Source organism: Henckelia pumila, chromosome 4, assembly GCF_033568475.1.
Source record: "Henckelia pumila isolate YLH828 chromosome 4, ASM3356847v2, whole genome shotgun sequence".
Taxonomy (NCBI): domain Eukaryota; kingdom Viridiplantae; phylum Streptophyta; class Magnoliopsida; order Lamiales; family Gesneriaceae; genus Henckelia; species Henckelia pumila.
In genome coordinates, this window is record NC_133123.1 from 110,642,121 (window position 1) to 110,646,652 (window position 4,532).

A 4,532-nucleotide genomic window follows, 5' to 3' on the forward strand; every position below is an offset into this window, starting at 1 on the left:
CGAGATCTAAGAATCTGAATGGCTATCTAGGAGTCGGTCTCAATCCAAAGGGGGAAAAGGCTAAGGTCAGAACAGAGAAGAATACCCCTCCAAACTGCCCAAAGTTCTGCATGGACATTGGACCCCAAACCAATGAACTCACTAAAGAACGCCAAGACCCTACCAGAAGAATCCCAGACAACCACAGAAGACTCATCCGGGTTACCTCTCGAGATCCCATCAACATTGAGCTTGATGAACCTAGTTGGAGGCCTCAACCAACGGACGATCGCAGTCTTATGAGTCCGTTGGAGGCCAACCAAAATGCCCATCTTCCTCGCAGCCTGCAAAGCCCCCAGCCAGAGGCGGGGCTTGATAATGGATGTGGAATGGGCAAGTCTCAAGTAAGACAAAACCTGGAACTTAACCGTCTCCACAAAGGAGGGTAAGTGACGGTGCTTGGCATCATTGCGTGCAGTCAAAAGGAACCAAAGCATGACAAAAGAAAGAAATTCTCTCACATTACCCCCAGGAGACCACTCGCGACCCTTTTTCCAAGCACTAAGAAACATACTGAAATTCTCAGTGATAGGGATGCGAACTCTAAAGATGGCCCCAAAGAAATGCCACACAGAACCAGAAATGGGGCCGTTGATGAAAATGTGCGTGAATGTCTCCGACATCTCACAACACTAGCACTTGGACACAAGGGAGAAACCACGCTGCTGGAGCACCTCATCCACAGGCAACCATCGATGCCAAAATCGCCACAGGAAAAAGGACATGGTGGGCCTCATCCGGTCCCCTCTGAAATCACACCTTCTCGACAGAAGGGCGTCACCCAACCAGATATCATCCCAAAAAGAAACTTCCCCATGACCAATCCTCCACTGGATCCCAGGCTCCGTACGAGGTCTAATTTGGAGCAAGCGCCGCCAAGTGGGAGAGATGGCTCCACGAGAGGGAGCGCAGATAGGGCTCACCATCCGGCAATACTTCCTGAAAAGGAATCCTGCCCAGAGAGAGGAACCCTGCCTGAATCTGAACCACAAATTCATAGAGAAGATGTCAACAATGTCCTTCAGCCGACGAAAACCCAGGCCTCCTTCTTTCACCGGGAGGCAGACGCGAGACCAGAGGGCCCAATGCCACTTATTTTCTAAGGGTCTGGAGCCCCAAAGAAAAGCATTAAAGGTAATCTCCAATTTCTCCAAGACAGCCAAAGGAGGCTGGATCACCTGACAGAGATAAATCGGGATTGAAAGGAGCACACTACTGATCAGGGTCATCCTACTACCAGGAGCAAGGGATCGGGACTCCCATCCCTCCAGCTTTTTCTGGACCGACTGCAGAAGAAGCTCAAACAGAGAGCACTTGCGATTTCCACGAAAAAGAGGAGCTCCAAGGTATTTCAAGGGAAACTGTCCCTTCGTGAACCCGGTGATATGCAGCAAACGGGAGCGGCGACGAGCGGTCCAACCCGAAGAAAAGATCATGGCACTCTTGGCCACATTCACGAGCTGGCCCGAGCAATTCTCGTAGTGAGCCAAAAAGTCTTTGAGACGCTGAATACTGCAGGATCCCCCATTGGCAAAAATAATGACATCGTCAGCATAGGCCAAATGGGAATTTGTGGATTAAGAAGTAGGTTAGTGAGATTTTCAATTTTTATTTAGGTTTGTGAATTTTCAAAGTTACGAAAATATATTCAAATATTTCTTGTGAAATGTCATGAAAATTTATTATTAAAAAACGACAATTTAGTCTCACCATTTAATTTACCATGAGAGTTTTTCTAAGGGGTTGATGTACTATAATATGGTAAGATATATTGTCTCGTATCTTGGAGGAGTAACAAATTAAATAGAGATTGATTAGTATATCATACATAAGAGATGAATTTCAGTTCATTATGTGAGCTATTAGGATTCAAATTAAAAGTGTTAAAGTAATTTCTGAAACATTATAAGATATGATAAGACCTTGATGCAGTAGGTTATACAACATATATATGGCATCGCCTCCTTAGAGGAGTAACAATTAGGTATTGATCAGGATACCATGGTTAAAGAGATGAATTTCAGTACATTTTATAAATTTATGTTCAATTATGATACGTATTGACACTTTGTTTCAATTCTTAAAGCATATATGTTCATCTACATCAATCTCATACCAAACACATAAACACATTCATATCTTGAATAGCATATAATAACATGCTAGCATTTATAAACGCATATTCTAAACCATAGAAATATCTAGGTTAATGCATAAATGCAATGCATGTTTCAAGGAATAGGCTATCAAATCTGATATCAATAAATCATAGTTTTTTGGGATCCCAAAGAATAAAATATTTAACAACCACCTACTCTCCCAATCGGGGTGGCATCAAATATCTCAGTCCCTTGACTTCGGTGCAACTATAGTGAGTCTTCTAGCTCTGGAAGTAAATCTACATTTCATGCCACTCAACTATAGCTCTCCAAACGTCATTTCTCAATCTAGGTCAATCAGCTCTCTATGCTTTTCAAGGTAGGGTTCAAGATGAATGCAACATAATCTTGATATATTAAATCATACAAACAATAATAAACATGTAGTAGCCCATTGTTAGAGTAGGTGCCCGTCGAGCCAATGTGTTGGCCGATGGTCCTTGAGAGAACTCTTGTATGACAATCTTTATTTTAATAATATTTGACATTATTTAATTTGGCACATCTTTATCTTTATACCCATGCAAGCTGCATAGATAAAGCCCTTGAATATAAAAATAGTAGAAAGAATATGAGATGGTCATGTGATGACTATCATGAAACTCATATTTGGAATACTGTATATTCTAAACTGTTCCTAGTCGATTCAGCCGCCATAAAGAAGGATAAAGGCCGCTCGAGCTTGAGACTAGTATTTGCGATGTGAGTACCATGTTTCATTGGTAGGAGACATGGAGATGTCCAAGCATGCAAATAGGTGCTCCTTGTAGAGTGCACTGAACAACCCTCCCTAAAGGATTTTCCAAGTGGTTCTCACTTATCGAGTGGAGAAGTCCTAGTTTATGGTTGTACACCATTAGTCCTTATAACCGGGGACAACATGGAGACTCTATATGCTAGTGCTTCACTTTGACTTGTTTACCGACTCATCTGGGGTCATCAGGTGGCAATGTTGGGTGTTGTGACGAAACATATAGGAGTCAATGCATTGTAGTCGGGGATTCACCGCTTACCTACGGGTATGGATATCCTATGTTATATAATGCATACGTAGCTTGAAATCTTTGATCAGAGTAAGTGTAATTAAGAAAGGAGTTTCTTGAATTACATTTTCGATGCAACTACGGCATGACACATAGTTATTGATTCAATGACAACTCTCGATAAACCAATGTTTGTCGAATCGGTCGGGATATATGAGTTGAAGGGACCGTACTGTACGCTAACCATAATTGATTGGTTCTTGCAGGCACTATCATTTGATACCTAGGGAGTCATGTAAGCGATGCTGCTAGACGTTTACATGACTGGTTGGGTACTATCAGACTTGAGTTTTTTGACGTTCTTATTATCAATGTGTTGATTAATAAGAATGGAGCTATATATAGGGTATGCTCATATAAGGGACTTGTTGATCCCGAATCACATGGAGATGTGAACCCACTGCTAGTTGTATCAGTGAACCATTGAGGGTCACACAAGTACTAGCTTTCTAGATCCCGTTGAGATTAAAATAAGATCAATGTGTTGAACAACTTATAAAGGAGTTTATAAGTAAAATAAATTAGAAGTTTGACTTCTAAATTGGAGAACGAATGGAATAAGTAACTTTTAATTTGTGAATGTGTTTCAAGATTAAAAGTTGACTTAAAATAATTAGTTTATGAAAATGGTGATTTTCTAAACTATTATTTTGAACTTAGTTAATTAATTCAAGTGTTGAATTAATTTAACACTAGTTGACATTTTAATGTACAAATAATTAAACACTATTGAGTCTTGTAGAGCTCAAATAAAATAGTGTTATATAATTATTGTTACTAGTGTACTTGAATGAGTTCAAGTTGAATTTAATTAATTGATTAAACTTAAATGGGTTTAGGTTTAATATTTAATTAAAATAAGTTCAAAATACCATTTAAATATATATATTTATATACATATATATATATATATATATGTATGTGTGTGATGGAATTTGAAGGGTTGGAAGATTGGATGCAATTTTCCATGTAAGTCATGCATTTTAGAAATTGACCTCAACAGAATATCCAACAAATATCCAACAAATACTACACAAAAGAGTATTGTACTACACAAAAAAAAAATATTTTTTATGGTTTCGGGCAGCCTATGGTGTCCTAGGGGCAGCCGTGGGCTGCCCCATATTTTTAATAAAAAAAAAAAAAAAAATTTGGCCGAAATCCGACGATGGAGTTTCGGTGACGACTATGATGACTTGAGTTTTTCAAAAGGTGTTTTGGAATATCATGTGTCATAGGCCCTAAATTGTTAAATATATTATAGTTGATTTTTATGAAAAATTAAACTTTA